The 16,323-nt window shown below is 37.5% G+C and overlaps 1 pseudogene; it reads left to right on the top strand.

The window, feature by feature from the left end:
- The first annotated feature begins 2,162 nt into the window (after positions 1–2,162).
- On the top strand, positions 2,163–7,735 carry LOC110295743 (annotated as a pseudogene).
- The last annotated feature ends 8,588 nt before the right edge of the window (positions 7,736–16,323 follow it).

The following is a 16,323-nucleotide window of genomic DNA, read 5'->3' on the forward strand; positions in this document are numbered from 1 at the left end:
GTCATCGTATTCCTGACTCTGTAAGTGGATAGATTTGTTTGCCCCATTGCAGGGCTGAACCTAAGCATCATAAGTCTTTCAGCTCACTTATTCCCAATACAATGAGCATTGGTTCCACAGGCAGCAAAGTGAGTTCCTTCTGCAGATAGTTTGCTCATAATGAGGTGTGTGTGTGTGTGTGTGTGTGCACATTAGGCTTTTCATGTATATGGAAACAAACTTGAAGATGCAAAGGTTAATTTTGTAAGCAGTTCTAGAAATTTTAATCTGTGGACAGATCACTGGGGGTGCTTAGCAAGAGAGAACCATGATAGAAAGTCACAGTAAAGAGGAATGAATCTACACATCTTTAGGTAGTCAAGACTGGAAAGGTTGGAGACAAGATATACTTTGTGACAATGCATTGTCAGTAATGACTTCCTCCAACTAGAATCCCACCTCTGAAAGTTTCCATAACAACAACTGGGGATGGAGTCTTCAATACAGGACTATGTAAGGAACAAATCTTTCAAATTTAACAAGTATTTTCAGGCATCCTGTTAAAACAAGGAAATTAAAGCCTAGAATTATGGTAAATAAATGGTAAATTTGATGACACGTATACCATATGTTGGCCAAAAGATCTCTTTTAAACAATATATTTCATATATAATTGAGAAAGAGAAAGTCTGCAACAGAGTGGGGGATGGAAGTGAGGGAGAAATAGAAAAAATAAACAGAGAAAGCGACCATATTGAGAAATACTCATAAAGTTAGTTTGAACCTAGTTAAGTCATTCAACACAGTGGGCCTACTTAAATAGGAATCACTTATAGTATAGGTGTATATCAACAAATCCAGATTAATTTGCTTACTTTAACATTCAAGAAGTAGGGAAAGAGAAATCATCAGCTCCCCAAACCTGCCAATTTTAGCTACTGTGATAATGAGCTTCAACCTTCAAAAATAAAAACCTCTTAAAATCAATAAATCTATATTTTGTTAGTGACTCAGTTTGCATCAGCCACATTTCTGCCCATAAGGAAAGTTGTCTCTGTTCTATGAAACGCCAATAGCGAGGCTTGACTGGAGATTTGCAAACACAGGCCAGTAAAGAGGCTTAATTTTGTTACGATTTTGTGTCTAGCCTCCAAGAATACAGAAATACCCAAAGCAGAACTGGTCACATCATATGAGAGAAGGAATGCAGGCAACAAGTAAAGTGCCTCTCCAGCATACTAGAGGTGTATGTCTAGTCTACACTGCATAGGCTGGGCTCTGTGACAGTGTTAATCCAAGAATGTTCCCCTTACACAGGCTTCCATTGGTCCTCTTTGAAATAAATACCCTTTTAAATATTGAGTTTACATTATGTGTTTGAGTGTTCTGCTTTCATGTCTGCTGTGCACCATGTGCATGTTGGGGGCCACCCGAGATCAGAGGTTATCTCTTGTTCTTTGGGAACAAGACCCATTGTTGGTTGTGTGTTTCTGTGTGGGTGCTGGGAATTGTACCTAGGTCTGTTGCAAGAGCAGCCAGTGCTGTTAACTGCTGAGACATCTGTCCTACCCAGAATTGTCCTTTTAATTCAGATGCTGATAAAACTAAGGGGGAAAAAAAAGCAACTGGTTATTTGACTTCTTTAGCATGAAAACACATTTTCACCACAGAACATCATTTTCTTGAAATGTATCTAGCAATACCTGTAAGTCAGCAAAGTTTCTATTTTGTTAATCAAGCTTTATAAAGGAAATTTGAAATTCTTGTAATTCTAGAAATTCTTCCAGAAAATATAATTTATTATTTCCTCAAGGAAATAACTGACATCCATTCATTTATTATTCAACTTATAACATTTGGTGGTAAAATATAATGGAGTTATTACTCTAGAAATGAAGCTAGCATCCTTATCTAGGGAAGAAAAGATCATTGAAATTAAGTGATTCTTGTATTCAAACAGGGCATAATTTTAAAAACCTTTTATTTAGAACCAGGTTATCTGAAGAAGACTGAGTGTCTGAGAAAATACGGGAAGTATGTTACATAGAAGTTCATGAATTAAATGGATCAAGAAGTACAACTCTCAGAGAAAATAACCTCTAAATGATGAAGAAAAAAATTCAGATCCTCAGATATGTATAGAAAGTGGTGATGTTCCTAGGGTGTTCACAAAACCCAGCACTATGGAACATACTATCCAACATATTACAAGAGTTTCTTTCCTAGGAGCCGAGATGGTCTCAGCCCCTTCCAGGAAGCTCTGTGGGTCTTGTTTTTTCCAGATTGCTTAGCTCTCTGAGAATCCTCTAGGCAACTAAGCTGGTCTCTATCCCTTTCATGTGAATTGGATGGTCCGGGAATCTTCTACAGCTAAGTTTATCTGAGAGTATCTCTCAGAAGTTCTTGCTGCTTGGATCTTTTAAGTAAGGTATCTTAGTTCATATTGTTGTCCCTCCCATGGGGCTGCAAACCCCTTCACCTCTTTGGGTATATTCTCTAGCTCCTTCATTGAGGACCCTATGCTCTGTCCATTGGATGGCTGTGATCATCCACTTCTGTATTAGTCAGGCACTGACAGAGCCTCTGAGGAGATAGCTATATCAGGTTCCTGTCAGCAAACCCTTGTTGGCATCCATCATAGTGTCTGGATTTGGTGATTGATATGGAATGGATCCCCAGGTGGGGCAGTCTCTGGATGGTGAGTCCTTCAGTCTCTGCTCCATACTTTGTAACTCCTTCCATGGGTATTTTGTTCCTACTTTTAAGAAGGATCAAAGTAGCCACACTTTGGTTTTCCTTCTTGAGTTTCATGTGTTTTGTGAATTGTATCTTGGCTATTCTGAACTTCTGGGTTAATATCCACTTAACAGCTAGTGCATATCATGTGTATTCTTGTGTGATTGGGTTACCTCACTCAGGATGATATTCTCCAGATCCATCCATTTGCCTAAGAATTTGATAAATTCATGGTTTTTAATAGCTGTGTAATACTCCACTGTGTAAATGTAACACATGCCCTGTATAGGGGAATGCCAGTGCCAGGAAGTGGGGTGGGTGGGTTGGAGACCTGTGGGAAGGAGCAGGGGATGGGAGTTTTCAGAGGAGAAACCAGGAAAGGGGATTTGAAATTTAAATAAAGAAAGTATCTATTTAAAAAAATAAAAAGATAGGTGCGTGGTACATCTGGTCCATTTCAGGAACTTCCTGAAGCCTTTGAATTGTGTGTTCCTAAGCTTCCCTACAGAACAGAAGAATGTCTCATATATGTTTAGAACATCCTGATTTGTTAGGTACTTCCCTTCAAGACAGAAGTTTTGTTATGCTACGTTTTGTTTTGTTTTCTCTGAAGAAATTGCTACACAATAAGAAGGGACTAAGACAAACAAAAGGGAAATGAAGGGAAATTCATGCTAAAGAAAAGCAAAATTCAGTGAATATGGAGAAAGTTGAATAGAAGGCAAACAGAATATGATAAACTGAGAGACATAGGCAGGGAAACATTCTATTGTGCCTTATAGTACTTAGTAAGAGATCTATCCTAATACCTTTTTTTGTGAATCCTAATACCTTTTTTTTTGTTTGTTTTGATGGAGAAATGTAACCATGTGCACAGCATGCCACAGACTTTGTTGACTGTCTTTTGGACAATAGGGAGACAGTGGAGTGAGAGTGGAAGCTAGCAATTGATGAGCGATCATCCAAAAATGAAGAGAAGAAAAGCATCCAGGGAGCAATCTTGCAAATCAAAACAGAATTTAAATACTGAAGAGAGAAAAGAGAGAGAATGAGGACAAACTATCAAATTTTAATTTTTGACCATGAATTATAGTGTCTTACACTTGGGGTGAACCATTGAGATAAATTGATAGTTCTAAGTAGTGTAATAGAATAGATATATTTTGATCTCAGGCAGAGTAGGAAAGACTAGTTTATGCAAGGAGGTCTTCTGGCTCAGATAAGAGTGGTTAATTCACTTTTTGAAGACCAAAGAAATATTTGCAGTTTTGAAAAAGTTTGAAACAATTACTTTTCGCTATCACTATATATTGACTAAAGTTTCCAAGCTTTGATTCTGAAGATTTTACTCCTATAAGGTAAACTTCAGTTTGTAGATATGTAGCATGATAAGAAGATTAAATACATATATAAATACACACATGTCAGAACAATGTATATTGTTATATTGCTAGAAGAATTTTGAATTATTAATAACTGATTGATGTAAATGCTTTCCTGTTTAATTATCAAGAATTCTACACCTCACATATTAGGATAAGAATATGATCACCAGGGTTTTATGTAATGGCAATATCCCTGGAACATCTGCACTCTAGTGTGGAGACAATGCACTCCCAAACCCCTAAGCCAACTTAATCAGATTCTACACAACACAGGAATCCTTCAAATGGAGGGGAGAATGTCATTGCTCTTTTAATCATCAGATTTTGAGTTTCCTTGAGCCTTTACTAAAAGGCTCTGGTGAGCACTGGTAAACAACAGAATTAGTTTGTCAATAATGAGCGATATCTGAGTGTTTTCAGGAAAATACACTTATTGCCTGTGTTCTCAGAAGTGTGTCCTTTAGTGTCTGAGCTTTGCAGAGATTGTAACTCATTATTTTCTAGAGAAACCCCACTTAAAACTATGTTTCATAAGTAACTTTCAAAACTGATTAGCTGTTGAGTCAAATTAGAGTAGCTCATTTATTTATTTACTCTTTCCTGTCACAGAAGAAACTGGGCTTTGCTGTCAAGAAAAGCATAAGCATTACATCCTGAACAAAAGTGCAATTTAAATATTTATATAAGTATGCTTCATAGTTCTAAAAGCATGGTAATCCAATGTCATCTCCAGGCCTGGTTAATCACAGGGTACATGAAGTTATATAAGTTGTTATGTTTTATCATATTTAATTATGAATCATGCAAAGTCTAAATTAATATACTATTTTATTAAATATTTAAATATAGCATAAATAATGAAGGGCTTTGGTATAGCATTTCATATAGACTTATTATGTTGATTTTTTTTCTAATTTATCTTCTTCCCTTTCAACTTTCCCATGTATAATATCTAAAAACAATTACACCAAACTTGGAAAACTGTACAAGAAATTTTAATACTATATAAATCAGATATTTTTTTCTATTTACAAGATGATAGGTACAAACATTTCATTTCAAAAGATGCCTAAATAAAGAACTATAACATTAATTATAATTAAACAATGAAACAATCATATCTTTAGTTTTAATATAAATAGCTTACTTAAGAAATGGATTGTCAGTCATTTTATTCTATCATTATAATGAGAGATATAATAAAATATTACATGTAACTTCACATGTATAAAACATTTCAGTTGTGGTGGTATACCTTCACAGATATCAAACACTTTTCCTTTTCAAGTTTTCTTTCTTCAGGGTGTGTTGCCCCTTTTGAAGAATAGTACTTTATATTATTTAAATTCTGAAATGCTATGGATAGGAATTCTCAAAGAATTTGTACAAAATACAGTTCTTAGTTCTACTGAGAGAATAGAACAGAAACCTGGTCTCTTCTTTGTTTTGCATTTGTGGTAGAAAGGCTGAGCCCACCCGTTAGCTGGGGTTTTTATTTTATTTGTAATAAAACAACATGACTATAAACAACTTGAGGAGTAAAAGATTTATTTCAGATTGCAACTCATAGGCCATGCTACATTGCTGAGGGAAATTAAAGCAGAACAGGGTAGAACCATGAAGTCAGAAAACAATACCATAGAAGAGCACTGCTTCCGGTCTTGTTGCCCATGACTCTCACACCCTGCTTCTGATAGTACATAGGGTACGTGTTTAGGTGTTGCACCATGTTTGGTAGCAGTATTGGGTTTGGTTCTCCCATATCAATCATTAATTATGACGATTATTTCATAGTCTTGTCACAGACTTCTCTTATTTAGGCACTTCACAATTGTGGTTCCCTTAACTCAGGTAACTCAAACTTGTAGCAACTTGATATAAAAATAACAAGCACAAATTCACCATGCCTTGCTCCGACTGAATAAACATACATTACTATTACAAATCAAGTTAATATCTATAAAAACCATTTCTGTGCATTGTTTAGTATATAAGTGGTAAGACTGAAAATTATAACCGGTGTGTTAAAGGTATTTTAATAAGCTCAAAACATCCTAGTTTTGATTATATTGCTTTTTTGACATATCCTTAAAAGTAAAATAATTAATGAATATAAGCCAGCATGATCTAGGTCCTCAGAGCAATGAAATAGCCCAGGATTATTTTGCTATGAGAACATTAGACTAAAAGTTATAGCTGAAAAATATTGAAGAATTTGTTTAATATCAGCTGTTTTTTAAAGATCTGTATATGTTTAATAAATCTGAATTAGCATATAAGACAGAGACTCAACAAAGAAAATCAAAGAGAAACCATCAAAGTGTGTACACCCTCTATTTTTACCACAGCTGTACTGAGGGAAATTACATTCCTTTTAATTTCCCCAGTGGCAGGCATAAGCCAATGTATTACCTAGACAATTCTTTCCTATGGTTGCTGAACAAACCTAGAGGTTTGCATATATCAATCTGGACTGTTTCATTGTATAACCTAAAGGCCTATTAAATTCCTGGAGTGCAGAGAGTAGAAAGGCCCTTACACCAATACTCACCACTAGCTCTTCCCTAAGGAACTGCTATGTACATTAGAAGGATTTTCTTCCTTAAATCTGAAAATGTCATCCTTAGACTTTACAACCACCCAAGGGAGACTATTAATGTGACTGTTAGCACCATTTTTTCACTTTTAACTTTTCAAAATTAATCTTTTGACAAACTGATGTGGAACATTCAGGAGCAAATGTTATTTTCTGTAACTTTAGCCAGTGTCATGCTTTCTACTTTCAAGTTAATAGTGTCATTTCCAAAGGATGGCATGCCAGTATCTTTTGTATTTTGTTTAAAGACAGCTTAGGCTGGCCTACAGCTTTATATCCTTTTGCCCGGGCATCGCAAGTGCTTAGGACTCCATGCACATGCTCTCACTCCAGGGTTCCTGGCCTTCCTATATACTTTCTGCCTCACTGTCTGCTCATCATGATTTGGAGGACACTAGCAGATTCACAAGTCTGACCCTGACCACAGGGCTTGTCTCAGTTTCCACAGCCTATTGTAAAGGTTATGGGGCAGGTTATCATCTGAGCTGGCATCATGGTCATTAGAAAGCAAATAAGTGACATTGCAAGGAGATCTATGTGTTACTGGGTGTTTCTATCGAAGAGTTACAGAAGGAAGTGGAGCTCATGGCTCAAAGATTTTAAATCTGTGTATGTTTGAAGATTAGAGTGGGAAACACTGGTCCAGAATCTTGATGGATATGTAGTAGGAGGTGTTTTGTGTCAGCTACATCATCCTCCAGTGTGTTGTCAAGGGGAACAAGACCAGAGAGCTTCTACAATAGCCTCCTGGAGCAGCTGCACAAGAGCAGGCCACAGCTTATCAGAGATGGCAAGTTTGGTTCCTATATTCAAGTGCATGATCAGAAAGATGGACCTTGACTATAGAAGGAGAGTTTCTGCTGCTAGGGCTGCTAATGCTGACCAAAAGCAGCTGTCAAAGATAGAGAAACAGTAGCAGAGAAAAGACCAGAGTCAAGGCCCTTCTTAGTCAAGCAAAGAATATTATGAACCCCGAAAAGAAGACCACAGTGTCAGCAGCAGGAGAGAGGGTAATGTGACTTCTGAGCTGGAGCTGTAGGTACAAAATCAGGAGCTCGGCAAATTACCAATGGGCAGAAATGGATCCTGAAAAATTCAAGCCCCTACACTGCTTTAAGAATTTGGGACTCATTTACATTTCAAATGCTATCCCGAAAATCACCTATACCCTCCTCCCCTACCACCCCATGCCCCTTGGCCTGGCATTCCCCTGTACTGGGGCATATAATCTTAGCATTTGAAATTTAAATGAAGAAAATATCTAATAAAAAAAAGTTAAAAAAAAAAAAAAAAGAATTTGGGACTCACATAAGAAAAGAAAATCTTAAATAAGACACCAGGGGACCTGAACTCCTCTGCAGAAAAATACCAAGTAAAGATTCTACTTTCTGTATTGCTGTGGTCTGATAGGGTTGTGGGTGTTATGGAATGGGGAACGTTCATGGGTGGCACACACCCCGGCCTTCACTATGGAGAGGGATCTGTTGGCTTCCTTGCTTCCTAGCTTATGTTGTCTTTTTTTGGAACTGGTCAGCCCAATGCCATCTGCCCTCAAGTCTACCACAGCGTATTGTGTATCCTTCCATCAGTCCCCAGTGCATCCCTGCTGTCCATGAGGTCTCCATCACTGAATCACAGGACAGGGCTAATGTTAGGCAATCAACAATAACAGAGTATGAGCCTTTGTATCTTGTAACTGTTCTTCTATTCTTTTCTAAAGTAAATTAAAACTGTGAGTTGGGGTAAACAATATCGCTTTAATTATGCAGAATAGGATTGCTATAATCTGAAATTGTGAACACTGACTGCTTCTGATCATTACCTTCCTGATAACTTAGTCATTTTATTTTTAAAATATTTTTAAATATTGCACAACAAAAATAAAAGTCTTATATTTTATCACCTTCTTTTAAAAGTGGCTTTCTGCTAGTTTTCCCTTAGGTGGTCATTTTTTTAGAGGCAGAAACTGTGACAGATGATCCAATTCCACAAAACCAAAGCGTGGCCACCATTCTCTATTCAATCGAAAGCATAGTCCATCTGTAAAGCTTTCTCATCATGTGCTTCATGTAGAGAAAGAAACTGATATGTTGTAAACACGCAGCAGTTATTTTCCATTTCTTCTTGTTTCTGTAGCAATCAAAGGTGGGAGAGAGTTAAACATTTATTTACTTGTCAAAATGGACAAAATTTTTCAAAGAGAAAAATGATGTGCCTCCTTAAGCAGTTTAGCAATTTTAGCTATAAAAAAGACCAGAACAAAAAAAGAAATTGATTTCTGTTCAGCCACTTTATTTTATTTTTTTTATTCAATGGGTGGGATTTTTTTCTCTTAGACATTTCTCTCTCTTTCAGATTTAAGGGGTGATTTTAAGAATCATTTTGCAATGTTTCTTGGAAACCTAACATTCTCTAGAAGACAGGCAATTCTCTGCTTGAAATATACAAGTGCTGCAAATTCTCCCAAGCATTGAGATAATCTGGCATTCTGTTTAAATAATCTTTAGTGAAGCAGTCTGTTGAGGTCTTTAAGAGCATGCCTATGGGTGACTCAGTGTATAAGCTGAAATAGAGACACTGGCTATACAATATTGTATTTTTTTAAATAGGTGTGTGTAGGTGTATGCATGTGTGTGTGTGTGTGTTATGCATGTCAGGTGGAGGTCAGAGTATAACTTTTCCATACTGATTCTTTTGTTCCTCCTTGTTTTTTTTGTTTTTTGTTTTTTTTGTTTTTGTTTGTTTGTTTGTTTGTTTTAATGTATCTGCCCTGCTATTGATTCCCAGCTAGTTACCCAACACTCTCCAGCCCACTAATTCTCTAGTCACTTGTTGAATGTTCTTATGGGAGTTCTGGAACTACAGATGGATGACATCACTCCTGCATCTTTTAAAGGTAAACCAAAGGAATGAACCTCAGTTCAGTAAGTGTTCACAGTATCACCTTTATCTGCTGAGTCGTATAGTCACAATTTGTAGGGGTTTGTTTTGTTTTACAAATTTTATAAAATACACAGTATTTGGTCAATTATCTCTAGATGGAACAGAGAACAGTGACCTTTTCTTGATTCTAAGGTACTGACTCCTGTGATACAATGTAAATAAAAAAACAAATACAAGTTGAAGACAGAATACAGTATCTTTCATTCCTAGTCACAGCAGTGCATCTTTCCAAAGGGCTCTCCCAGCTCCATGATATATTTGTCCTTAAGAAATGTTCCTTTCTGCAGACATTTTGCACTAGTAGGTACTTTGTTGTTTGTGTTTTGATTAAAAAACAACAACAACAAAAAAAAAACCAAAAAAAAACAACAAAAAAAACTATGTAGCAATGGTTTGTCTAGCATTTACTATGTTGACCAGGCTTGCCTATTTCTGCTTTCTACGTGTTGAGATTAAACACCTGTTTCAAGAAACCAGAGATTTGTGGGTATTTTTAGCATTCTGTGAAATGAGGGTGAGTGTTATTAACACACATCAGAACCTGTTAATAAGATCATTTCTTACAGATCTCCTGTTATCTGCAAACATATCAGTTGACAGGATTGGCTTCGTCCTCACTATATGGTCTCATCTGTTTTCTTTCTCTCTCTTTCCTGCTTACATACAGAATTCAGGACGAGACTTGTGGGACTGTCTCAATTTCTAGATCATCATGGCCCAAAATACCATTTCCAAAATGACTTGAAATAGAATGGCTCTTGCCTTTTTTGATTCTGTACAATTTCACAAGGAAAACTGCATCATAGTGCAGAGGAAATGGTCAATGAAGTAATGACTGTGCAAGCAAGAGGCCCTGGCTCCAATTTCAATACACAGAACACACATTACCATTGGCGCTATGGGAAAGAAAGAGGTAAGGAGAAAGAGTGAGAGGAGGAGGAGAAGGAGAAGGAGGAGGACAAAGAGGAGGATGAGGACGAGGATGAGGACGAGGAGGAGGACGATGATGACCAAATAGACATGATAGGATACTCTTATAATTCCAGCAGTACAGAGGTAGAACAAGGTAATACCTGTGGACTTGCTGGCAATCCAGACTAGCCAAGCCAATCCATGGAGAAAACCTGTCTCTACGAAGGTTAGACATCCACATGTCTGTGCACATAACTCGCATGCATACTCAACCCCTTCACAGGATATCATGAACCTAAGTCCATTCTTCTGCAGTGCTGAGGATGGCATGTTGTGCATGTTTTCACTTTAATAGTGTGAGGTTTCTAAGTTAGGAGAAGGCAAACTATAGTCTACCTTCCAAAGTAAGGATAAGGATTATTTCCTATATAATCCCTAACCTAAAAGTGTTTTTCATACTTATGGGATTACTCAGGCAAAATTAAAGGAAAGGAATGGAAAGAATTAAGTGTAACAGACCCCCCTGGGGCCCTAAGGAGCCTGAACAGTTGCCCTCTTCTCTGCTCTAATCTTCTCAGACTTCTGCTACCCACACAAGCATTTACAATATAAATAATATGCGAAGTGCATCTCCATTGTAATTCTCATTTCAACCCCTCCATTACAAATGTAAGCCTTAGGCTTGGGGGTTGTGTCTCCACAATTGTTTCTATCTCTCCCTTTAATCTTCAGCAACATAATCACATTCTTCTACAGTATAAATTAAGAGGTCTATGATATATGTTGTGGGCACTAGAGAGGAGCATGCTTTTGCTTGGTCAAGGAATGAAAGAAGTTTAAATAAGATCAATAGTTACATATTCTTTGGTGTTTTACGCTGTTGTCTTTGAAAGGATTATATTTTTGTGATTTATGTTATTTATTTTAACCAAAACATATTAATAAACCACTGATGTGTATAGTAAATAAGATGAAGTTCTTTCCCTTGGGTGTTTACAAGATGGTGGTCAGGACAGACCATCAAAGACACAGTATCTCAACTCCCTCTATGGACTTCCAACTACTATGTAACATGTGCTGGGTCCCAGTAGAGAGACAAAATCTCAAAATGAGTGATATGGGAGATATTATGAGACTTCTGTTACATGTTTTATAATCTCTCTGGTTACAGTTGCAGTAAGAAGCACCCCCCAGAAGAAGCAGTTCCTCCTCAATTTGGGAACAAGTGTTTAAACAAAAGCTAGTTAGTTTTATCTTTAATAAACTATGACACCTCAAAATGTCTTGTAACATGAAAACAGCTAACTTTACAAGGCATCAAGCTGCCCTGTGAAACTTCACCTTACTAGTAACTGAGGGACTGTGGCTTCTATGAAGAGAAGAAAATATAAACAGATAAATAAACAAACAAACAGAAACAAAAAAGGATGGTGCAGAACATGTGCTTCCATTACTGCAAATCTTTAAACCTTTTGTGAGGCCCCTTAAACTAGAAAGCAACTGTTCCATTTAAAAGTAAAATCCGTTGGCTTGTCATTTTTTACCTATAAGAAGCATTGTTTTCTTCTCTTAGGGAATAAATGGCTAAGTGAGCAGGTCCTGTAAATAGTAAGAAGACCCTGCAGACTGGAGTCCCTAGTACAGGAGAGAGAGGGAGGGAGGGAGGGAGAGAGAGAGAGAGAGAGAGNAGAGAGAGAGAGAGAGAGAGAGAGAGAGAGAATGTGTGTATGTATTTGTGTTTGTGTGTGTGTGTGTGTGTGTGTGTGTGTGTATGAGAGTGTGACCATAGGTTTGGGTCTGAATCTGTATATATGTCTGTGGGTTTGTATTTCTATATGCGTATCTCTATCTCTGCACATATCTTTATATATGCAATTTTATTTATTTAAAAATTAAAACTCAGTGTTTGCTTTCAGTGTGTCAAGTCAACGATTGGTATGCTACCATATTTAGCTGCCAGTAACCACATACACTTTTTTATATTAAAATTAATTTAACTTAAATTAAAATTTCAATTCATTCACCATACTGACCATATTCCAAACTGAGTTTATTTTTAATTGATATATGTGCTTATATGCATATCTGTGTATATGCATGTATGGGGTTGGCTGCATGCAGAGGCCATAAGAAGGTACTAGATCCCTTTGCTCTGGAGCCTTCTTTGGGTTGCTGGGAACTGAACTCTAATGTTCTGTAAGCACAAAGTACTCTTAAATGCCAAACATTATCTTTAGCCCTCATATTCTAGTCTTAACTGCTATACCCAGCAAGTAGCTACTGTCTGTAGTAGGCAGTGCAAATATAGGATGTTTCTGTTATCAGAACAAAAATGTCTGGTAAGTGGTTATTTTGTGGACTATAGTAAACTCACATCTATTAAGTTCTATGACAGGAAGTTTTACTCCATGGAGAAATTTATTTGTAATTTATAATTTCACATCCACTGACAAAGCTCAATTTTCTTTTTAAAAACTTAGCTTCAAATAAATCCTCCCAGAGATTTCTGTTTTCAATGGCTTCCCTACAAGGAAATGTGGAATCAACTTCGTTTACCTTTTATTATTTAATTTTCAAATGTTTTTAATGAAGTTGCCACCAGTTCAAAAAGTGTTTCTACATTAATAAATAACTTCAAAACAAATATAATCGTGAAACTACTATCAAGGCCAATGCAACTTGGACTACATGGGCTTATTTGTGCTTTTATTTCTTTGTTTTGTTAACAGTGAAAGAACATGAAGTAAGGTTGATTGAGGTAAGATTACCCCAGTAAGAATGGCTAAGATCAAAAACTCAGGTGACAGCAGATGCTGGTGAGCATGTAGAGAAAGAGGAACACTCCTCCATTGAATGGGTGGGACTGCAAGCTGGTACAAACACTCTGGAAATCAGTCTAGCAGTTCCTCAAAATTTTGGGAATAGTTCTACCTTAAGCCTCAGTTTTACTACTACTGGGCATATACCCAAAAGATGCTCCAACATATAACAAAGACATATGCACCACTATGTTTTTTGCCTTATTTATAATAGTGAGATGCTGGAAAGAACCCAGTTGTCCTTCAACAGAGGAATGGATACAGAAAGCGTGGTACATTTACACAAGAGTACTACTCAGCTATTAAAAAAATGAGTTCATGAAATTCTTAGGCAAATGGATGGAACTAGAAAATATCCTGAGTGAGGTAACCTAGTCACAAAAGAACACACTTGGTATATACTCAACTGACAAGTGGTTATTAGCCCAAAAGCTTAGAGTACCCACAATAGAACTCACTGACCATATGAAACTCAAGAAGAAGGAAGCCCAAAATGTGGATGCTTTAGTTCTGATCATGAGAGGTAGAGAGAGGGAGGCTCTAGGAGGGAGAGAGGAGGGGAGGGAAAGGGGAAGGATCAGATGTAGGAGGAGAGAGGGAAAAAGTACAGGAGGGTCAGAAAATTGCATGGAGGTGTATAGCAATGGAGGATGTGGAATTGGGGTAGCCACCAGAAAGTCCCAGATGCCAGGGAAGCAAGAGATTTCCAAGACCCAACAGGGATGGCATTAGATGAAATACCCAACAAAAGGGAGATAAAACCTGTAGAGATCATATCCAGTGGATAGGCACTGCCCCCGTTGAGAAATGGGGCCACTACCCATCTCAGAAATTTTAACCCAGAATTTTTCTTGTCTAAAAGAAAGGCAGGGACAAAGAGTGGAGCTGAGACTGCCATCCAACGACTGCCCCACCTTGGGATCCATTGTAATCACAGACACCATACCCTTACATTGCTGCTGATGCCACAAAGTGTTTGCAGAGAGGACCTAGTAAGGGCTGTCCTCTGAGATGCACTGTTAGCACCTGAGTAAGACAGATGCAGATACTCACAGCCAACCATTGGGCTGAGCCCACCCAGGGACCCCAGTAGAAGAGTTAAGGGAGGGACTGAAGGAGCTGAAAGTGAATGCAACCCCATGGGAAGAAAAATACCAACTAACTGGGACCTCAGAGATCCTATGGACTAAACCACCAACCAAAGAGTATACATGGATGGGTTTATGGCTCCTGCTGCATATGTAGAAGAGGACGGCCTCATCTGGCACCAAATGTAGGCAGTGTGCTTAGTTCTGAAGATGCTTGTTGTCCCAGAAAAGAGGGATGCTAGAAGGGGGGAGGAAAGACTTCATGTGTGATTGGGAAAGTACCTTCTTATAGTCAAAGTTGAGGGGGTGGGAGAGAATGAGTATTTGGGGAAGCGAGTTTGTGAAGGCAAATATCATTTGAAGTGTAAATAATTAAAATAATCAATTTTTTAAAAATACACTTACAAAAATCTCATTATAATAGAAATCTGTTCAGGCATTGTGGTGCATGCCTTTAATCCCATCCCTGGGAAAGCAAAAGAAAAAGGATATCTGTGAGGCTATCCTAGGCTACATAGGAAGTACAAGACCAGGTAAATTGGCATAATGAGAACCTACCTCAAAAAATGAACAATAGGTAAAAACCCAGACACTATTGCTCATGCTAAGAAATGCTTGCTGACTGGAACCTAGGATAGCTATGCCCTTAGAGGCTCGGGGAGCACCTGACTTATACTGATGTAGATGCTTGTAGCCAACTCTCAGACTGAGCCTGGGGACACCAGTGGAAGAGTTAGGGGAAGGAATGAAGAAGCTGAAGGAAACTGCAATACTAGAGTAAGAACAACAATATCAACTAACCTTCACTTTCAGAGTTCCCAGGGATTAAACCACCAACCAAAAAGACCCATGGCTCCAGCTGCATATGCAGAAGAGGCTGGCCTATCTGGTATCAAATTGAGGAGAGGCCCTTGGTCCTTTGGATGCTAGATGCCCTAGCATAGGGGGGTGCTAAGGCAGTGATACACGTGTTGGTAGGTGGATGGGGAAGCATCCTCATAGAGGCAAGGGAAGGGAGTTGGGATAGCAGGTTGGCAGAGGGGAAACTGGAAGGGGGACAACATTTGAAATTTAAATAAATAAAATAACCAATAAAAAGAAAAAAAAGTGAATTGATCCTCAAACTTGTAATAAAATGAAACTTCATGTCCAAAAAAGAAGTTGAATTAAAGACTATATAAATAAAAACATTGTGTAAAATTATTTTGAATATTTTAATTAATAAATAAATTAATTAATTTGTTTTTTTCAGGAAAGGATTTCTCTGTGTATCCCTGGCTGTCCTGGAATTCACTCTGTAGGCCAGGCTGGCCTCGAACTTAGAAATCTGCCTGCTTCTGCCTCCCAAGTGCTTGGATATGTTTTAAATAAAGAAAATAATATAAAATATTTTAGTCACTTTTCTTATTTGGTATTATATTCTAAGTACAGAATTTTTAATTCTGTTTTATGGGATATTAAAAGTCTCATGGCACTGGGCAGAGGGCTTACTTGGTAAAGTGTTTGCAGAACAAACAGTGAAGATCCAAAATCGATCCCATTAACAAACACTGAAAAATGAAGTATGATTGAACATATTTGTAATTCTGGTGCTGCATAGGTAGAGACAGGAGGACCCTAGAATGAACCAGCCAGTCTAGCAGAATCATTAAGTGGAGAGAATGGGAAAATATTATAATAAATGATGTTCCTTTTCTTCTTATAGAAAAGCACAATGTTTTTTTTCCTAAGAAACAACTGAGATCAAATTTAACTGAGTCTTGTTCGACAGCACACTAACCTTCATTAGTGTTATACTTTTTGTGCTAAAATTAACTGTACCTAATAATGAGGTGCACTGACATATCTCACAACATCTGTACAGA

This window comes from Mus caroli, chromosome 6 (genome assembly GCF_900094665.2).
Source record: "Mus caroli chromosome 6, CAROLI_EIJ_v1.1, whole genome shotgun sequence".
Lineage (NCBI taxonomy): Eukaryota > Metazoa > Chordata > Mammalia > Rodentia > Muridae > Mus > Mus caroli.